This window comes from Monomorium pharaonis, chromosome 1 (genome assembly GCF_013373865.1).
Source record: "Monomorium pharaonis isolate MP-MQ-018 chromosome 1, ASM1337386v2, whole genome shotgun sequence".
In the NCBI taxonomy this organism is placed as follows: domain Eukaryota; kingdom Metazoa; phylum Arthropoda; class Insecta; order Hymenoptera; family Formicidae; genus Monomorium; species Monomorium pharaonis.
Window position 1 is genome coordinate 40,554,466 of NC_050467.1, and position 23,434 is coordinate 40,577,899.

At 37.1% G+C, this 23,434-nt stretch overlaps 1 protein-coding gene and 1 long non-coding RNA gene across 5 annotated transcripts in view; one reads left to right on the plus strand and one right to left on the minus strand.

Annotated features, from left to right (window-relative positions):
- The window catches only part of LOC118646360, a 179,341-nt gene that overhangs the window by 19,540 nt on the left and 136,367 nt on the right, over positions 1–23,434 (minus strand). The gene's annotated exons all lie outside the window — the stretch shown is intronic.
- The window catches only part of LOC105837447, a 220,657-nt gene that overhangs the window by 8,163 nt on the left and 189,060 nt on the right, over positions 1–23,434 (plus strand). The window contains exons 1-2 of one of the 4 annotated variants that reach the window (XM_036288011.1): positions 15,405–16,535; positions 16,838–16,877. The exons of 1 other annotated variant lie outside the window; for it this stretch is intronic. The gene's annotated coding sequence lies outside the window, so the exon portion shown is untranslated. 2 more of the 4 variants (XM_036288060.1, XM_036288141.1) reach the window with 2 other exon arrangements.

Sequence of the window (23,434 nt, forward strand, 5' to 3'; positions counted from 1 at the left end):
TAGTGAGAGAGGAGGGGGGGGGGAGAAGAAATAGAGCGCAAAAATCTTTTCAGAGAATAATATTTTAATTTGTCTCTTTGCAGTAGAATATTTTAAGTTTATCACAAATTTTAATTAATATATTTGCGATAATTTTAATCTTGATAAAAGTATCTCGCAAATGTTAATTAAAAAATTATGTGTATATATACGTACACATGAAAAGAGAATGATTTGCTGAAATCAAAGAGTGTCTTCATATTTAACAAAATATCTGTGTAGAGAATAGATTGACCTCACTGTGTAAATGGAAGATAAAACAAGAACGGTTTTGTGCCATAAATAGCAACGTGTTACGTTGACAGACAGCGCTACATTATGTACATTCCATAAAGGGCACTTACCTTGATTAAGTCTCTAGGCTTATTATGCACCACCGGTATAAACGCAGATGGGAGAGATGCATCGGATATTGCCGTAACCGAGCGGACATGAAAGGGTCGCGTGGCACACGTTTTAGTGATATTTTCACCGCGAGATCGATCCTTTTCAAAATATTAATTACTCCGCGCGCACACCTATCCCTCGGCCCGTGTAATTTTACGGGTTCCTCCCCAGAACATACGCGAAACGTACGTTCGATTCGACGTAGCTTGTTTGCTACCCTCCCGGTACACATATTACATCGCGTATACGTGCGTGTTTTCACTTCTGTTGGCGGGAAAGTGCACACTGTAATCTGATTTAAAGTCCACTCTCCGAGTGTGGCACCGTTGACTGTGGCCTTAGGATATAGAAGCGGCACGCAATGGAGATCTACGTGACCGATAATGGCCGGGGCACGCGGGGAACTTTTTTCCTCCCCCCCTTTCCTCTCTTTTTCTCTCTACGTAAGGGATGTTTTATTTCGTGCATAACGCTCTTTATACATTCGAATCATTAGTGACGTTGCTTCGAGGACTTATCGAGCGTCATAACGAAGCGCGGTCGACGTCGGAGTCGTCAATCAAAACGATAAGACGTTTTAGCCGGTGCTTATTTTAACTGCCTTGAATTTATCCCCGTGCACAACCTTCCCGTCCCGCGCGCCGCTCTCTACAGCTTTATTTACCTTTTTCCGACGCGTAAAAGAAATCTTGTGCATTTGCTAAGTCAGCGACAGTTAAGGCGGAAACTCTCGGGCTTTCAAAGACGTAAATAAGCGCTATATGGAAAAATGCTATCCCCTTATATTTATCTCTTGTTATTCCTCAACACATATCTAATGTAGAAAGAAAGGAACTTCCATTTTTTTGGCTCATTTGCCAAGTTTGCCTTTTTTCTTTGCTTTCCTACTGTCCTCTTTCTCTTCTTGTTTTTTTTTCACTCGCGCATGAGACGAGTCGTTTGGACTGAATGGACCACGAAAGGAACAGATTGAGTTGAAGCTTTCTAAAATCCCCATCGATCGTTCGTAATGGACGGGACGACATAGCGGGATGACTATGAATTTTTAATACGATCACGTTGAAATCATTATGCCTTGTCAGCGCGATTTACAATCCCTGTCGTGTACGCCTAATGTAAGACTTATGAGACCTTATCGTGCTTCGAATAATAATTGTTCCTATGTATAGAGAGCTATTTCAAATTCCTCGGACGTCGTCAAATAAGAGCGACGAGCTGCTGAGCGTCGAAAGGAAAAATATCGCGCCGGAAGTTAATTCGATTCTCGTACTTCTCTTTGTATTTGCAGTTTTAACGGCAATATGAAATCTAACAAGACACTTGAAGAAAGCTACAGCACGTCTTAAATCTGCGATCCGATGTCTATAGCAAATTCTCTTAATGCTTACATTTTAATATTTACAGAGAAGGAAACTTTTGTTTCCCGTCTGCGTTATATTGAATTCTTGAAGATTCGGTATTATATAAGTTTAGAGAAAATTCGGAAAGAAACATAGTAACGAAATCTTTTTTCAATCTTTGTTAGATCTTTAATCGACAGAATCTCGTTGTACAGATTTGCATTATCAGTTTTCCCGAAAATCTGAACATCTAAAAATAAATAATATTTAAATATTGTATTATATACACATTGATACATGTTGATTTACTATATTTTAATACAATTAATACCACATTTTAACACCATGCTGTAATGCGAAAAATTTTTTGAAGTTAACCGCTCGTTAACTCCACTTGGGAATTTATGTTTGAAAAATTAGTCATAGGAATCGAAAGATTAAATTATATAAATGTTTTACATAATATTTTATTAATGTATTTAATGTTGAAAATCTAAAAGTTTTATTAGTGAAATTTAGGTTTAGAAAAATTAACTGAAATTTAATTGAACACATGTATACCGTATTTTGTGAGCTCGCATTTGTTCAACGCTTTTTGTGATTGTCCAATAGTTTTTTAGGAAACACAATATATCATTATTCTAAAGTTTTATGGGGTTGTTCATGGGAGAAAAACGTGTTTGAAATATTGGGCCGTTCTATCGCGGTGGGATAACAAGGGCTTCTAACGGCCACGCGACAAAGCTGGTAATTGTTGTTGGATTTAGTATAGCCATGATCTCCCCGAATGTGCGCGTTTATCACGGTACACTTCGGCTTCCACGCCCCTCCGTTGTTCTGCAATAAAAACATTTAAGAATACTCGCTGAAGATAACGCATGAAAAAAAATTATTTTTTCTCCACGTGCGGATATTACAGCGAGATTATGTTATATATAATTAATGGAGTCCCGAGTCTCATGCTATTACCGTAATTACTTCGATTATCATAATCGTTATTGCGATTATATACCGCTACCGCGTGTTATTACATAAATACACTGAGGAAATTAACCTTTTTAATCATGCCGTCGTGTTACTATATCAGCTTAATGAAATTTTTGCTCATCCATGAATAGTATATGACGATTAAACACAATTTACTTCTCTCATCCGTTGAATCATTTTACGTCTCAGTGAAACGTTTACAAAGTTTGTAATTACTTTTAACTCGCCTTACATAAACACACACACACACACACACACACACACAAAATTACGCCAATTACATGTGATTATATTGAAAAGAATAAAAGATATAACATTCTTTAATACAATAATGGATCTGATGCACACAAAATGCTCTTTTTATATTAATTAATATGTTAAATACATATTAGTGATAATATATTACGTTTAACGCTTACTTATCTTTAAACAGATATTGAGCGATGCATAGAACGATGCTCTAGTTCCAAGGAAATTGCTAAAGATGGCCTTCAGCCGTTCGTAAACCCTCTCGTCAGTGCAAATGTGAGACTGTTAACACATCGTTATTGCATGCGTTCATTAACCTAACGTCATTTTACGATGCGTAGTGCGGTGGGTAAAGATGGATCCAAAATAAGCAAGCGAGAGAGAACGAATACTCATCGAAGCAAGTTGTTCATTCGTGTTCGTTCGCACACGTTTGCTTTGGCTGGATCCGACTTAATAGTGGCAGCTACATTTTATATTGAACTTGGCTGTTTGTTTAAGAGAAAAAAAAAACTTTCTGCAGTTTCTTGAAACTAAAAATGATGCCACAGAACTTTACTACATTTAATTAATTAAACATTGAAAAAAAGTTCTTAACACAAACATTACATACGTCATACAATATAATTATAAATATATAATTTGAATATTATGTAGGCCAATGTCAGAAATAATATCCCGTCTGGAATCACGATATTATTCCGCTTTCAATATGTCAAAATAAACGGAGGATTTCCTTACGCATATCAATTTAGTACTAGTAGGAGTTCTACTAAAATTGCAGTTAATATAAGCTTGTTGCTTATTTATATGACATGTCATCGTGTTCTTGGTACGCCCCGTGGGAGGTGAAGATTGATATAAACAGACATGTCCAAGTGTTTGATTAAATCACACAGTATTTGCAGCATCATAAATTTTAATACCGATATAAGAAAATGTGTGCTATTTTTTATTTTTAAGTTGTTTCAAGGCACTTGGTTTTCTTTTTCTCTTTTTCTCTATTTTTATACAGTTTTTTACATTTACTGACGTCATACGGTTTTTAACACAGTTATATTATCAGCATTATTACACTCCGTTTAACTTATATAAAAAAAGAGAATTTATTATATAATGGATATTTTAATACTATGTGTCGATTTCCTCCCAGGCGTCATATGACAATTTATGATGTATTTCTTTTGAGTCCTTGTGTGTAACGTGACACTTAATTACTTTTTCCCAGCTAGTGGTAGTCTTACGCAAGATATCCAGTTCTCGATCTAATGAACAACAAGATTTAATTCCAGTCACCTTGTATCATTAAAACGTAGAGAATGATATATATGTATGTCATTCTCCATATTTTTTAATTTATGAGTTTTCAGACGCATTTATATAATAAGTACATCATCACTGTGTACTTATAGTTTGTTTGCAAAATTAAATTTGTTGTATTAATATCTTACAATAAGTTTTATTAATTATTTTTATGCGTGCGCAAATAGTTTATTGACGATATAAATAGTTTCACAATTTTATGTAGATAAAACTTTCAATTAGTTTTATATATGTATATATATAAAATATATGTTGAATATATAATACATATAGATAGTATGTATAAAAATAAAAACGGTTATCACAAGTAAAGCTATCTGTGTATATTTTAATGATTATATCTTGATGCATGTCCGATACGATATGAAAATAGGATTCTATAATGTAAACCATGATTGATAATGATTGATAATGATTAATGGCAATTGAACACGATTTGAGTCATAATAATATTTATTATCAAATATTAACGATTACATTCACAATAGTAACGTGTTAATTCTATATATGATTTCACCGAAAATGCATTGCAATTTGCAAGAATATTTTTGTAAGAGATGTAACTTATATTTTAAAGGAGTATAATCTTTTCACCTTTTTTGAGTGTCTAGATTTAATAGAAGCCGTAAAACAATACATTGTAGTGAACATGAATTTTTTTATTCACATAAAGTTTTTTCCTATAGCTGTCAAATGTCCTTTTAATGTCTCCTTAAAATGTGCTTAAAATTTGCTTTTCGAACAATATACGAGTGTCATATTTCTTGTAGCGCCAAACGATTGAGTTTAGAATATGTTTAATCAATGAAATATTTATCTCTCTCATTAGCGCTGGTCGCTTTTCTTCTGAACAAACTGAATCGAGAAACTCCACTTATACCACTTTGATTATACCTCGGATAGAATCTGAAGTACATCGGCCGTTCGACAGGTTCTAATATGAAAATAATTAAAATATTGAGAGAAGTCCCGAGTAAGAAAGTTAGATTAAAGCCGAAGTTTAAGTGAGGGCCGACTGGCCCTGGATGTTTGTCGAGGTTGAGCTCGAATCGACTCAAGTCTGTGGATTGCATTTTTCATATAGGCATTAATCAACGTCGTACAAATCGACACTATTTCCTGGAAGGGGGAGGGAGTCGTATAATGAAATAGCTACTAACAATATGTTGAGGTATGCGGAAAGGTAGATTTGCGATAAAGTATGATCAATCAAAAATTCCTTGTACACTGTGACTTAAGAAGAAAAACAATTTAGTTGATTTCTAAAGCTATTAGAATGCATTTTTACCATAGGAAAGTGTTATAGCGTGAATGTATGCACGAGTGTGTACTATAAAAATCACGTATTTAAGTTACTTATTCGTAACACTGGAAACTTAATACATCATCACAATCGTTGTCGGTGGAATTGCTGACACCTAAATATTATGGAGTTAACGTAGGCATTTTTAGCCAGTTTGTTGTCCACGCACAATAGCTGTTACACGCAGTTAGCTCAATGAAAAATTATTGAGCCGTACATTTTCCAATGTGCGTAATAACGAGAAACATGTTGTTCATCCTGCGCCTAATAAAAAAAATGGAACTCGCGCAATTTTCCTCGCGTGCTGGAAATAGGACAAGAAGTGCGTTTGCGTGTATCAACTGCCGTATATAACGTGCAACACGTATAATTCAGCTGATATTCGCTTCTGTTTTACGCTTGTCCACGAGTCGAAAGCTTGACATTTGCGAGATTATTTTCATTATAGGTATATTTTTGTTGTCGACATGTCAAAGCCGTTGCATTTCCAAGTTTGTTCTCGAAGCTTGCGTTTCGACTGTTTAAAGTGTGAGGTAATCAGAAAGCTCCGGAGAAACGAGAGTATCGAGAGCCGAAAATATATTTCCTAAATTTGGGAATTCCCGTGGGGAGGTTGTGCAATTGCGAGTGATTCGTTGTCACCCCCGTACTCCTCCCCTCGCAAGCTCCGTTAGATTTGGGCTCCGACGAGAATTCGCAGATCCCAAGTAGTCTTGCATAAGTAGTTTCAAATAGAGAGTCTTCGAAGACTGAGAAATTGGGGTGAACGCTGTTGTAAAGATAAATAAATTTTTGTAAGAGAGGAAAAAAGCCAGCGTGTACGTAGTTGTCAGATTCGCATAAAAAGTGATGTTTCTTGCCTGTCACGTGTTTCGTCGGCTTAATATCAAAGACGAGGACCGCGTGCTTTGCATCGTTTGCATGAATACAGCCATGGCAATTCAGCTCGAGCGTTAGACATTTTACCGCTTTGACAGTAAAAAAAAAACAGTGAGGGAAAACGTAAGAATGGAAAGCATCAGCGGCTCGCCATTTATTCGCGTGTAAAGTAAATACAAGCAGTTTATTCATTAAAGATTATTGGAGATTAAATTAAGAATCTGAAGATAAGGATCGAAGCGTTAGGATTGTAAATTAAAAATTTATCTAATTTATTATTAGATAATTAATGTAACGTAATGTAAGATTTGAATTATTTATATTTGATTGATTACATTTTATTATTTAATCCTCAATAATTTAATAACGTGTAATTTCATTGAAGATTAAGAATATTGACTATTAACTAATTCGCGAAGAATAATTTATTGCAAAAACTTAATTATTTCGTCAATCGATCAATACGTTGGATAAGAAATATGTAAGAATGTCCGTGATTCTGAAATATCACAGGTCAATAGATTCATTGTTCGCTAATTTGATAAACCATTTGATAAGTGGATTTAATTAAAATTCAGATCACATGCCTCGTCAAATATATACAACGGCTCACTTCTTCGTTCGCTATCGCTATCGGTTCTGCATATGTGTGAATCATGCTCCCCTTGATTTTTAATATCCAGCAAATCGTTGACGACATAAAGCAGGCTTTATACCTACTTGCGACTAACGCATAGGCATTAAGGTACCATTAAAATTGAGGTCACGCTTGCTGCCACTTGCGTGGTACTTTCGCGACATTTTTCCCGTTTGCAGTGTGCAAAAAATGGGACTTCTCTTTCTTGTGGTTCAAAACAGCCTCGGATTTCGCGGTACATTTTATTTAGGTACTTTCTTTCCCTATGTGAATGTTAAATTTACGAATCGAACGATCCGCGTGAATTATCATGCACACGAGTAGATGGAGGAATTGTGACACGAAGTGTCACGATAAACATATGACGCGTGGAATTGTATTAACATGCGACTGCAATATAAACATAACTTTGCGGTCGCTCCATCCACTTGGATTTCAAGATAATATTGCGTGAACTTATACGATATGTAAGATCGTGCTTGTATGGCCCTGTTTACGGCCGAATATGCGAGTTAATGGGTTAAAAGGGTGCGTACGGCCGCGTCGACGCGCCCTTCCGGCAATAAATTTCTTTTCTGCTGTTATATATCGTGTTTTTTATCGGTCGATTAACCGCAGTAGAACGTGAAGTAGTTCCACTTATTGCGAAAAATACCATAAAAAGGATTAACGATTGCTCTAATTTCATATCTGACCAATCGATACTATCCTGTTAAATTATTCTTCTTGCAAGATTTTAATATTTTATTATATATGTATTTTATTATATGTATTATATATATATATATATATATATATATATATAAAATAATAATAATAATAATAACTTATTCCTCACGCACATATATAAAATTGCATTTACCAGATTGTTGTGTTAAATTCATGAAAGGCGATTATATAATACTACTGGAGAATATCTCTGGTACTTGTAAATTATACCGTACCAAGCGCTTGTTCGTTTTTTTTTTTTTTTAATCAAAGCTGTAACGCTCATCGATATCGGAATGAATCAGAAAGAAGTCGACACGAAGTTCACATTTTAATTATCAAGTCAATTATTATTTTCCAGTCTAGCACGTTATCATCGTTGTACCGCACCAATATTTTTTCCGTTTTGTCGGGGAGGCGCGGCCGGCGAAGCGGAAGTAGGGAAACTTGTGATCGGATCGGAAGGACCGGATGCGCTCGTTTTCCTTTCTTTTATAATCAGCTCGAAAACTCTTAGTATAGATATTTGGATTTATTTGACCTAGCTCGGCGAATGGGGCGGGGAGGGAGCGGATTGAGAATTCTTTACATACGTACGACACAGTTGTTTTTGCCATTTCTCTCTTCGTTACGACTCGGGGCAGAATACTAAAATACACGAAATTCGGGCCGTTTAATACTGGAATTCCTGGCATCGTTTTGTACGATGGTCGAATAATCCATCGGCGATGGATGTATCGTGTGCAAATTCCTTTCATAGATTTAACACAACCATCTGATGAACACGGTTTTACAAACGATGTGCATGTCTATCTATCTCCCACATAATGAAGGCCTCATTCATTGTAATATGTTACTATACTGCTATTGATTATTATTACCATTATTGATTAATATCCGCTGAAACTTATTATATCGCCGTGGTATTATTCGTTACGCACGCGCATATTATTGCAAGAATGATGAAATAATTTTACTTTTATTCTGAATCTCAATTAAACATATATACGCGACTATACGGAGAAAAGAATGTTTTAATTTAAAAAATATTTCTTCGAGCAAAACTGGTTATCATGTTCGCTGTTGGGCTAGCTTTTACCGTTATGAAATATTTTTTATTAAACACTGTCGAAATATTTACTACATTTTTATATCAAGTAATATCAAATGAACTTGGATCCGCACGATCATTTACGAAAGTAAATTTCGAGATTTATTATCGTCCTTTAATCTTTTGATTCGAACGAAAAATGAAAAATCGTTTGAAAAGCCGACATTGATACGTGATATCAAATTTGATAAACAAAGTTCCGTTTCGGGTTGTGTATCGAGAATAGAAAAACGTGAATTTTCCTTGGCGCGAGCCAGCTGCTGTGCGCGAGTTGTGTGTTTATTTTATGCTGCCGGGCTGACGGCTTTACTTTTTCGAAGCTGTTTGCCCCATTTTCCCACGACCACCACTCTACGGCCGAGCTCGTTAAGCGTGCACGGCACGTATACGCAAACATATAGTCCAATTACGGGAGTTTATACATAATGATCTAATTGCGATATCGAGAAGCAAATTGGCTATGCTTCACGTTCCGCTCGCGTAACCGGTCGGCATCGGTCAGCGTTGCGTTCCGGAGTGCGCGACGCTGAGCGTTCCGTGCCGTGCTTCCGGAGCGTGGTCGACGAGCTAAAGATGCTTGTGTTAAAATATTCATACTTCATAAGAGCGAGCATCGTGCGCCCGGCCGTTTCCTGAGAGAGCGATGTAAAATCGCGAGTACAAGGCGCGCGCGCGCTTGTAGTACGAGAACCCGCTCGAGCCGCTCGCAAATTTACGCGGAGATCTTGGGGAAAACTTTAAGCGAATCTCCTATCAACGGGGTAACAATTTCGCCTGCGATGGGATCCCGAAATTCGGTCGCCGAAAATCGTCGAAGCGGAGGGATAAACCGCTAGGGAAATGTCGGTTATACAAGATCGGGATATTAGAAGGTATTAATGGGCATTAGTCAAAACGAGGGGGGGGTTTGCTCAATTAGACTAACAGAGTGCGGCCATTTAACTCTTAAACCGTCATGTTTACGCCGCGTGGCTTTCCATTTGTGTATGACAATTATCGCAATTTGATCACTTAACATTGCCGCGAGTGTTACCGGTAAATTTAATAGCGTATCGGTGTGTATATACATTACTGTCCTGAATCGGGATTACTAACCGAATTACCTATATAACTGCCTGTTATTATGCGGAATTAGCTCGTGAGCCTCGGTCAGCGATTTACTTCTGCGATTGAGGCCTTTTGTAAATCCGGAATACAATTATGCCGGGTAATCGTTATTCGACTTGACGTCGCCGAGCAGATAGTAATTTTATAGTGTAATTATGCGACAGACTCATTTACGAACACCGTCATCGTAATCCCTTTTTGCCCTTCGCTCTTCGAGAAATTGTGAGCAGCGTTATTTTATCGTCGAAGACAACGTCACGCGCAATTTATTTCGGACACCGTAGGTCTTGTGCCGGAACGAGACAGTTCGAGATAGTGTATCGATAATTCAGGGTGTCACAGGAGTTTGTACAGTGCGTACCGGATAACTATATCGACGTTGCCGCAGATAATCTTTCATTCAGCGTACCGTTACGAGCTTGCAGAAGTCATTTGTATAACGAATCGCTGACGGTCGGTTGTTCAGCCGCGCACAATCGATTCGGCCATGCCGAGGCACAGAGAGTCGTTTGCAAGCCAGAAACTTTTCCAACTGTTTTCGTTACTTTCACAAGTTCCTCATCCAATATTCAAAGAAAATATTCGCCTGAAATAATCATCTACTTTTTGAAATACTCATTTATTTATGCGACATATATGCATGCATTATTATTTGAGCGATAAATTTTATATTAAACGTTAAACATTTTTTTATCACTCACCAATATCATGTCGGTTACCATTGAATTAAGTTGTTATCTTACGCTACTTTAATATTACTGTGGCTTTACGGAAGAGAATATCCTTAACGGTAAAGCTCTATCACCGCCACACAATGCAATTGACATTTCTCAAATGCCAATATGACGGATTTCCCTAGGGACTGCGAACTACTTGCGGAGTGGGGGCACGTATGAACCGATAGTGACGATCTATCGGTTAATGTTAATACACGCGCGTGTCAGAATTGGTTCCTGTTGCTGAAGCGCATTTGCACAATAGTCACCGTTTCTCTGGGTCGAGTCCCCAAACTCCAATATAAGACGTTGCGAATGACCGAATTTACGTATGCAGATATACAATACATATACATATACATATACATAAAGTATATATATATATATATATATATATATAAAGGTATTGTCGTTTTGTGTTGGTTGTATGATCTTGTTTACCTCAATATTCCACGATGTTGATTTCCAAAGGAATAAAAGCATGTTGCAACTGTAAATGATCGTGCCTCAGCTATTTCAGCAATATGAAAATCGTTTCGCGAGAGCAAAATGCGAATGTACACAACGAGCATATTTGTTTTTTATCATAAGCATTTCTTTTGCGCATTTTTAAAATGAAGGAATGAATACTGATTTCGCGATGTTTTCATTGCAATTGAATCATAAATATTTTACTAAAAACAACGAGCGAAAGGTTCGTGTATAATTTTTTGTTTTTAATTGATTAATTAATTATTACTATATATTTGTTCTGCTGATTTGAAAAAATTGAGCGTTTTAATGTCTTCTAAATTGTTATTGTTTCTTAATGATAATACAATCTAATTCCAGTCAGTGAAAATAGCTCTCTCTGAATCATTGAAAAACATTGAATAATTAATGATTATCAGTTATAAATCTAGCACTGCAAATTTCACTGATTCAGATTTAGAAAGTAAATATTATTTTATGTATTATATCTGTAGATCTATATAATCTCCAAAATAATCCCAAATAACGCTCAATAATTATCTAGCAATTTTTGATGCAATGTTAAAAAATATCAATTTATTGACATTTTTGTATTTTTTTATAAATATAATAAGAGCGACTATTTTGCGAACTTATGATTATTACATAGATGTTATTTCTGCTTTACTGATATAGATATTTGTTTTCTTCTTAAATATTACAATTGTACTTTATTATACAATTTGTGCAAACAGTAAAAAGAAGCAAATGTACATTTACGCCGTATTTATTCGAAAAAAGTACCTGCATTAATTAAATGTCTTACAATGGTTTTAAATTACATATGTGGTAATTAAACAAACATCAAAAAGCTTTGCTTTATACTTGATCATGATAATTATAATAATAAATGAGTAATTTATTATAATATTGCAAATAAGATATAATGATAAATTTACGCTTGCAACTTAATTTGCATTTCTCGTCACTATTTGCATTTTTGACTTTGTTATTAAGTTAACTCAAGTTTCACATTAATTAACAGTAGAATAGATTTATTTATTTTGAAATTATTGTAACAGAGAATTACCAATGAATAACCACTAGCTTCGATAAACATAATTCTGATTTACGGCTACATAATAATTAGAAATTGGTAGAATATGTCTTTATTTTAGCATATAATTATATTATTCGGAATAAATATAGATTTACATCATTTGTTATGCATTACAAAGTGGGATAATAAAATGTAGTAATTTTAAATGCACAGCGAAAGAAGCGAAATTACTTGGACAGTTTGACGATCTCGAAATGAAGGGGCAATGTTAAGCAGACGTCATTTCGTTCTCGCGGATCCATCCGACGTTCGAGGTACTTTCGGGAAAGAAAAAAAATGGCACAGAAACTTGCACGGTTTCCACTGCATTTCTTCTTGCATCTTTTACAGCTTAACGATAGCAGCATGCATTCGCGTAGAGCGGATTTGCGCTCGCTACCAGTTTCGAAAAGGTCGTTACGCGTTGTAAAATAGTCGAGAGCGGTTATAAAGATGGCTGGGATACATATGCACGAAGTGGTCGTGATATTTTTTACGTTTTCTCGAATAATTTCCGGTAGGTGAGTCGACTTAACGTACTTCTCCCGGCGCGGCAGCCGGGGCACAAGTCGTCCTACATCTTTTCCCGTCGATTTCGGTTCAATTTGAGCCCACGGAGCTCGCGAGCGCGCGCGGATGTATGTCTCGAAGCCTCGAAGATCGGCACGTGCAATAGCAATTTCTCAGGAACTTTACAATCCCCAGCCCCTCGACGTGAGAACTCCGTTTCGAGCGCGGGAGATGAGGCTAGATCGTTTTCTCCTTTTTAACTGCGCCATCGTATGGGCACGTTCTACAGCGTGCTGCATGTAAAAATCGGCGCTAATCGACGTTCGTATTATCTCTCGTTTCGATAGATCGGCGTTACCTCGTATATTTCTGCGATTGGCGCGCTTGTTGAATTATGCATAACCCATTCTAAACTTGTATGCTAATTCTATATAATGCCCGACTATTAAAGATGCATGTGTCACATCTCTAAGTGTTACCAAAAATTTTTAAATTTTATCGATTGTTTTATTATTACGTTTGAATATTTGTAAAATTTAAATATAATTCTCTTAAAATTTATTTAATTTTTTGCTTTTGATTTTTATGTAAAATAAAATTTCATACTGATTTGCAAATTTGAGTAGTATTATTTAATTAAATAAAATTGTTTACATATAATTAATAAAACTTATAAATATTTGTGCAAAAATTTATTTGAATTTACTTACTGGTTTAAGAGTTATTGATCTAAAACTTTAGCATAGAATTATTTTTATTGCACAAGTTAATATAACTCATTTTTTTTCTAATCTGATTTTGATCCCACAATGTGTGAGTAAAACTTTTTGTCGTTGAAAAAAAGGGTAAATATTTAAGAAGTCTGCAGTTTAAAAATTTCGATAACTTTAGTATTCCAAAGTAGAATCCAAACATTTTTAAATAGTAATTTCCATGTTATACTTGTGACAATTTTCAGCAATGTCGAGAAATGATATTTTTTTGTCGTATTATATACATTGGATATGTAATTATTATCTGTCAGTTGTATTTATTATTAGCGTAAATATGCGAACTTCATCTAGCAAACTGAAAATGTATTCTGATAATACATATGGCTTAAATACCAGTAATGAACGGATTTGGCAGCAACATACATTGCTTCCCTGAACAACTAAGCGGGTTTGGCATTATCAAAGTACAGAATAAAAATACATATTCACATTTATCAGCTTAATGTATAATAATTTGCAATATTGTAAAAATTTTTATTTCGTCAATTTGAGCAAAATTTGTTACAGAAATACTTGTTTTTACGGCTTTGTGAACTTGGCACCCGACTTCAAGCGATTTTTTTTCTTAATTTTTTTTCGAAAGATTTTTATTTGTAGTTAAATGTAGTAACATTTATTTTGTTTGTAGTAGCGTAGAAAAAAATATCGGAATTTAAAAAAACGTCATCCTCCGACTTTGAAATAAATCAATTTTAACGACTGTTTCTTATAGAAAATCATTTGTAGTGGATTGTAGTACAATTATTTCCGTTTGTAGTTGAACCGTTTGTGTGATATAATTGTAACAATTGGGAAAAACGGGAATTTGTTACTTTTCAAGATAACTAAAAACGAAAGCAAAATTATTACAACCAACTACAAACGATTCTGAATCGATCCCCGCAAGCGGATTTAAGATATTTTAAAAATTAACAATTACTACTTATAAGAAGGCATTGGTTTATTTAACTGTCGGGTGCCAAGTTCACAAAGCCCGGAAATGATTACGAAAAAAAGGTAATCTGGCTTACCAACATCGATGCATAGCAGCGGAGTTACGTGTATCACCAACTAAAAAATATAAATGTACTCAAATTAATTATTCAAGTATTCAAGCAGTTGGGCTCATTCAGCAAACAAAGCAAATCAGTTAGCGTTCAGTAATTTATTAATATGATTAATTCTTGCCTTTAATTCTTCGTTGGTTCTTGCAAAGAAATTGGAGCTAATAAAGAAATAAAAAATCATAATAAAAAATCACTGACCGCTCACTGATCTGCTGAACGCGCCCATTATTTACGTCAAAGAATAATTATCGCGCGTGTGCAACAATTGATTTTGCGAGCAAAAGATAAAATAGTAAATTACTCACCTCAAAGTTGCTCCGCCGTTGCCCGATGCCTCTCAGGCCGCCTCCTCCTCTCAGATTAGAATTAAGCAATCGCACAAAATTCACTCGCGAAAACACAGTTAATGACGATCGCGCGACATTCGACACGATATTCCGAGATTAATTCGACCGCTTCAACGCGTCGTCAAACATCCTTTATCGCGACGCACGACAACGAGAAAATAAACTCGAGGAAGACAGAAGAATCGCAACATTCGCGATTCGCCGGTATACGACGGGGATGATGCCGCACCGATGCACGCACGTCGCGTCCCACGTGGTAGTACGTTGTGGCGAGTAACGGCGGTGTAAGTGGTGAGGGTAGCGAACAGCACCGCGAGCACTCGGCGCTCGGCTGGACTCGGCGGCGGCGGCCGAGCCCGGCCGAAGAGCGGGCAGCGAGCCAGCGAGTGCCGGTGGCTATCCCCTCCCCTCAGTTGCGCCGCGCCACCCGCCGTTGTTGTATGTCGCTCGTTCGCGCAGTAACCTTGCCGTGGTACGCGACGCGCCGAACGCGCGTATCGGTGCGGCATCATCCCCGTCGTGTACCGGCGAATCGCGAATGTCGCGGGGATCAAAATCGTCACAGTTTCAGTGTATCTGTAGTGCATGTTTCAGTGTAACCGTCACCGCGGTATCGCTCTCTCGTCTCTCTCACGCAGATCGAGTGAAGGTTATGGTAATTGCCGCGAATTGATAATTGCCCGGTGTAGAGAACGATCGCGTTTCGGTGAGTAACGAACAGTTATGAGCATCGAACGTATAAAACATCTTATAAAAGTGCCATATTCAGTAGCAAAAATATCGCAAGTGCAACGGAGTGTTTTCGTACGCCAGTAATTTGCGAGAAAGTTGGAAAAAGGAGAGGAGGGGAGAGAGAGGAGGAGCAGTCGTCCCGAACGTATTCCCGGAAGTGCGCGACCGTTGGATCTTATTTTCGCGAATAAATAAACGCAGCAATACTGTAAGACCCTCCACATTTTCAATATTAAAATACATCGCACTCGCGTGTCATCAATATGTGTCGTTAATTGGCGTAAATGTAATCGTGTGATCAATCTCGATTTTAATACGGGATAAAAAATTTGAATCGAGTTCGACGTGCGTGGATCGTGTACAACGGTGACCTGTTACCGTCCGGGCAGGTTAAACTCGATTACGGTTTCCTTCGAATTAATCGTCATATTGGAAATAGCGAAACGCTCGTCGTGCATCGAGTTTAGCTATGTTCGGGTGCAACATAATTCGGAGTCGCGAGAGTCCTCTCTTTTCTCTCCTCGTCGCAGTCATTCTACTATACGTCGCGTATGTCGCGATCCTTCCGTTTTTCTCGAGTTTGTTTTTTCGTTGTCGTGCTTCGCGATAAAGGATGTGTGATGAGTTGACGACGCGTCGAAGCGGTCGAATTAACCTCGGAATATCGTGTCGAATGTCGCGCGATCGTCATTAACTGTGTTTTCGCGAGTGAATTTTGTGCGTGTGCGGAATTCTAACCTAAAAGGAGGAGGCGGCCTGAAAGGCATCGGGCATCGGCGGAGCAACTTTGAGGTGAGTAACTTATTATTTTATCTTTTGCTCGCAAAATCAATTGTGGCACACGCGCGATAATTATTCTTTGATATAAATAATGGGCGCATTCAGCAGATCAGTGAGCGGTCAGTGATACTTTATTATGATTTTTTAATTTTTTTATTAGCTCCAATTTCTTTTCAAGAATCAACGAAGAATTAAAGGCAAGAATTAATCATATTAATAAATTACTGAACGCTAACTGATTTGCTTTGTTTGTTGAATGAACCCAACTGCTTTAATACTTGAATAATTAATTTGAGTATATTTATATTTTTTAGTTGGTGATACACGCAACTCCGCTGCTATGCATCGGTGTTGGTAAGTCAGATTACCTTTTTTTCGTAATCATTTCCAGACTTTGTGAACTTGGCACTCGACAATTAAATAAACAAATGCCTTATAAGTGGTAATTGTTAATTTTTTAAATATCTTAAATCCGCTTGCGGGGATTGATTCAGAATCGTTTGTAGTTGGTTGTAATAATTTTGCTTTCGTTTTTAGTTATCTTGAAAAATAACAAATTCCCGTTTTTCCCAATTGTTACAATTATATCACACAAACGGTTTAACTACAAACGGAAATAATTGTACTACAATCCACTACAAATAATTTTCCGTAAGAAACAGTCGTTAAAATTGATTTATTTCAAAGTCGGAGGATGACGTTTCTTTAAATTCCGATATTCTTTTTCTACGCTGCTACAAACAAAATAAATGTTACTACATTCAACTACATACGAAAACCTTTTGAAAAGAAATTAAGAAAAAGAATCGATTCAAGTCGGGTGCCAAGTTCACAAAGCCTGTTTTTACACTTATTATATATTCAGAGAACAGTGAGGTGAATCGCGATATCGATACTATTGTCAATATTAACAAATTTTATTTAACTGTTTTATTCTGATTTAATGAACAAAATGAACTTCTGTGGAACTTTACGCACTATGGCAACGGGCGTAGAGTTTATTAACAGAATTTGTAATTAGTAGTTCACAAAAGCCTTCAACATAATAGAAACCATGATCTATGATTATTACAACATTACAGGTGTACACATGTATATTGCATCGATAAATTTGTCAAAAGCTTTTTTATTTGAGCTCTACTTGTATTTTTTAAATTCCTACAATATTAATGTAATACTAATTAAGTCGAATTTCATTAAACTTTGTCAAGAATGTATCCTAATGTGCATTTAAATAATTTTATTAAACTTAAAAATTTATTTCTTGAAAATCTGAAAACGCTTAACTTACCCAAATTTTATATTTGACAAGCCGAAATAATTTACTGCACATTCGCTGTGTTATGTAGGTTATTTACCGTGAAAAAAGAGCAAATAATTCCAAGTGCATTTTTCAATTTTTATTCTTTAACAAAGCTGTCGGTGATGTTATTCTTTTACATATATCAGCGTGCTTCTCCACAAACTCTTTTTTTTTTAATTTATTACTACCGTTAATAAATTCTGCATTTTTGCGGAATTTAGAACTTCACAATTTGCCATCCATGGCTATTAATCACTATTTTATTATCTTCCGCATGTTTAACGTGGCTCAAACATCCCACGAGTTTAAGAAAAAGAAAAGTATATAATCACGCCGTAATTAGCATCGCGGATATACGCGGATATTAGCTCTGGACCGCGGTATTTATATCTGCTATCCAACGTTCACCACCGTTCATATGAAGATAATGAACAGCTGCTTTTAATATAAATTCGCGCGCGGTTGCAGTTTTATTCGTTTAGCTCGATTACACATTCGAGCATGTTCTCCTGTGTTCCCGACAAAGCGCGTAGGACTCTACGGAAACTTCCTCGAGTGGCGTAAATCATGGACGAAGGTTAAAGCTTTCCGATAATCCTCCATATATCACGTGAAGCGTAAGGTTCAAATTAACGTAAATGCGGTTTTCGCCCTCTGAATCGAGTAATTGTTGCTTCTATCTAGGGACGGTGGTTTCACCACTCGCTCCGTTACTTGGAACTTGTTCTCTTGTTATATTACTCTTAACCTACCGAGACTGGAATTTCCTGTTCACTTCACCGGGGGTGAACTTGAATTTTAAACGCGCGTACGCGCGTACGCTCTACCGCCACACCGCGCCGGGTCAGTTTCTCTCGGCGCGCTGCATTTTACAACGAAAATCGGAGAGAGCACAATGAAATAGTAATTAGATCTCGTTAAAATGCAAATTAGTATTACAGTAATTTTCTAAATTTGGTTTTGATACCTTTTTAATATGGTATCAATGAAATTAAGCGATTTAGAAAATGTATAATATTTGCATCTGTGCAACTGCGGTCATTTAGTATTATATAATGTAATTTGAGATTAAATAATGTTCCATAGAAATTAAATCGTAATTACTAGTGCGATGAAAGGGGAATAATTGGTCCGAGTTCTATCGGTGATTGGAAATTGGTGTTCTTTATATGCAAAAGAAAGTGAAGACGAGGTAATGATTATGAATATTCATACGGACGTTTGCATATCTTGCGGTGTAACCCATTGATTTGTCTCGCGTTTTCTTATCACCGTGCTCCATTTATTAGTCGACGCTTTCTCTCTGTGACATAATAGTAAAATCTATTAACCCAGATTTATTTCTTACGCACTTGAAAAAAATTCGTTTATCTTTTATTTTAATTTAGATTAAATTAATACCATTAATACATAATTTCTTACTACATTCATACGCGACAAACGGCGTAATTAACTTGTTTTATCCCGACATTTATTATCGCGATGAATTCATGGCGTCAGGAATAAGTCGCTTGCTCTTAGACGAGGATGACAAATGCTTTTGTTCCGCGTTTATTGAATGGATCCATCTGCGGGATTGACCGACATAGACATACAAAAAAAAAAAAAGCGAAGCTGGTTTATCGTGAAGAGGCATCATGGGACAATAATACATCGCTGTGGATATCGATCGATATCGCGAGCATGTGTGCGCAGCTCTTGGCGCTCGCAGGTCGGGGCAGCGATTCTGAAGTGCGTGTCGCGGTCTTTTTCATCATTCCCGAACTTACGGGAGTTGCGTGCGACAGCGTCGTTGCGACGCGCGGAATATTAAAGACAGAATTCCCGGCCGGCTCGATAAAATTATACCGATGCGACTCTATCGGGGTGCGCCGCCACCCGGACGGCGCGCCGTGGCGGGGGTGATATTCCGCGTATCAAGCTCAATTTTCAGCGGGACGTTGAACAGTCGTGAATATCGGTCCTGACGACGCCGCGCGCCGTCGCGGGCAACGACAGCGTTGCGTTGCGTTGCGTTGCATGACATTTCGGTATGCCATTAGAGGAATATCGAGTGACGCGACGGGATATCCGGCCTAACGACGCCGGACCGGCGCGGCGCGGCGCGGCGCGGCGCGTCGGACGTGCGTACGCGCGATCGATCGATTTGCGGTCGCGTTGGAAGAGTTAACCGTTTTGTTAATAAGCATGTCAGACAACGCCAGAAGCCGCGCGGAGTGTGAGAGTTCATCGCGGTATCATCGAGGTTTAGTCGAGAGCGGTCGGGGATGATTATTCATCGTAAGTGGCTTTCCCCGGAATTTCCGCTATTGCCGGAATAACACATTTACGTCTCAGAAGGTCGCGGTCTACCAGATCCGAACTGTTGTGCATAATAATATGCGTATTACGCCGCAAGGATATTTGCAAATTTGTACATGCGCAAAAGTTGCTCTCCCCTGATGCTCGGCTAATTTCAATCTTCCCGAACGTTATTAAACTTTCCGCGAAAGTTACGTGCCGTTCAGTATGCTATATACATATATGTAGTAAACGTAACGTTTTCTACATATATATAGAACGGGCAAATCGCAACGGCGCGCCGCCTTATCGCTCGAGGGAATTTCCGAAAAACTTTCAAATCTACAAACGAATCTGGAGATGGGAAAATTCCGTAGCGGCAAATGTCTCCGAAGCGTATCGTTTCTCTTCTCTATTTCTCATGATGCGTGATTGAAAAAAAGAATTTTTAACTTTAATATCGAGATATGTATCTTTTTTTATTTTATTTCACGTGAAAACCATATCAATCTCTCGTTGTGATTTGTCGAGGATATCTTATCCAACTAATGTAGCGGAGTAAATAATTCAAACATCGGTTTTCCGTGCAAAAATAGGTAAGGTTGAACGCGATGAGAGCAACGGGTCTTATTCATACCCGTGTTCCGTATTTCCAGTTAAATGCGAAAACCAATAGTTTTACTTTGATGTATTCCGACGAATAATGGTGCAGCTAACCATTTAGCGGAGCACGATTATTGCTCATTCTGCGGAGGCATCATCTGTAAATAATGTGCGCTATTTCTTTACAAAAGTATACGCACGCCGCGACAAAGCCGATCGATATTTCATTTGGTGGCTACCCGCTTTAGACCTCGGACGTGTTGCCACAAGACCGGATTGCTTTGCCGGACAGTACTGAGTCATATTGCAGCCTGTAGCAAGGATGTTGACAGACGCTTCATTAGAGTTCATATGATTTCACGTCGTTTATTTATTTCTTTGAATTTGCCTCAACGTGCCTGAATTCTTTTTGTGCGCCGAGAGGCGATAATTTCTGAATTCCATTCAAAATGTTGCTTCTGAAACGCAATTTTTTTTTTTTTAATGTTACATTTCCATTCAATTTAACCGTTATTGATGTGATTGTCGTTGGAGAATTTTCTACAATTTAACACATTCAGATACGCACGTAATATACGCACACATTTACGCCTACACACATCTGGAGTTCAGAACGTACTTTGTGCACACCGATTTTCGATTCTCCCTTACTCGGTGAAACTTTTACGAAAGTAGTTTCTTGGAGATCTTGATGTAACTTGGAAGGTTGATATCAAGTAGTTGTTAGCTCGCTTCCCAAAGAAAGTAGTGAAGTACATCGTATCGCGCATTGCAACCGAAACGAAAGTCTCTGAAACGTAAGACAGAGGTGAAACAACTTTACGAATAATTTACATAAAAATAAAAAAGTCACGTAGAGAACTTAGGGCTCAAGCATAACTTTCTTTTATATAGAAAGTTTGCCGTGAGTAATTTGTCGTGCGCAACAGTAATGTTTCAAATGACTTTAAACGTGCAGTCAGCGATAGATAGGACGATCAAATTGATAATCGGGGTTCGTGAGGGAAGCCTGCTATTTGTGGAAGATAAGCAACCCTTTAGATAAGTTGAATGTAAAGTCGAACTCGATAAGTCGCCGGGTATCACCGATGCACACAGTTACCTTGTATGTATATTTATCTCTTCTCACAGTAATATCTACACTCGGAGATACCGACTTTTAGGAGGAAAGTATATGTTTGCAGACGATAAGATAATTTTGTCGGGAGAGACGTTTCGTGTATCGACAGAGATAAGCGGGAGATTGAAACGTAAGATTTATAGCAGCACAAAAAAATATTAAAAGTAAAGAAATTGCCGTTCAAAACCGTTTCCTAATAATTTACCAACTTGCGTGATTAAATTGCATCTTAAGCCCCATTTCAACATCTGTTTTCTCTGAACAAGAAGAGAAACACGAGTATGATATTGCGATATAATTGAACTTGCATTTCTCAATGTAGCTTGTTACGTTTAATTAACCGATACAATAATACATAATAGTTACCCGCGTGACAAAATAATATGTTGCCGCGAAATGAAAAATAGTAATACACTGCTTGTTGAAATTTTTTGAGGACACATCTTTTGTAATTTGATTTTTTTCTCTTCTATATTTTCAGATACATATATTAACTTTTTTTTTTTTGAGTAATAATACAACTTATTTTCGAAATAATGGTCGTAGCTAATGTTGTTTATGTAACAGCCTTTTTGATATGAAACAGCACACGTAGGGAGATGCGACGAAAGCTATTACTCCAAAAGTTAAGGTGTTTCGACATACTAATAAATCACTCGTATCTACGTGCATATGACGGGAAGTGACGTCGGTACTTTCACGCAGTTTTATGGGTTTTGAACTTTTTAGCGGGCCATTTATAGCATATAGCTAATAATAAAGTTTTCATATGTCATAGTAGGAGCACTGAAAATGTTACAGACATACGGGGGTATCATTGAAATAGATAACATCAGGAAAAAATTAAATAATAATGTATATAATGCAATGTAACGTAAAGAACCTTTTGAATATTCACGTGAATGCGTAAAAAATGTTATCCAAAAGTGCAGTAATAATTTTCGCACGCGAAGGTATCTCATTTTCTAATGCGAACACATTTTTCTGCGAATGAACGTTATTTTAACAACAAGCGACAAGCACAGCGCGCGATTTATTTCCTTTTCGCTTGATGCAGCGTTCATTTAATTATTCAAATTAGCGCGTGACACAGTTTGCTGGAAACAGCTTTTATATCTAACGGAGGTTGCGCTTTCCCCGTCGAATTTCTCAAGGAAGGACACCTGAAAAACCGAGCTGCAGAAATCTTCCTGACCTGAACAAGACAATGCACTTCCTCGCTCGTCCCTCATATTATCAGCTCGTCCCGTACGGTCTTTTACTATTATAGCCTTTACTAAATCGGTTTTGCATAATCCCGTTTGAAATCGGTTTTACTTGGAGGATTCAGGGCGGATTGTACGTGCCGAATTTTTTTGCACGTTTTATTTCAACAAGTACAGGAGACCGCTATGTCAATTTGGTCTATTATGTTTACGTTTAATTTACCCCTTAATAATTTCATACATTAAATTCACATTTTGTGTTATTACATCGCATTATTTGAGAGATAGGACACAGAGTAAATTTTACGAGAAATTACGAACAACGTTCGGGACGTTCGTATCTTTTTATTATTTCTAGTTAAGCCAACCGTTAGCTTTTTACGTTACTCTCTTATCCGAT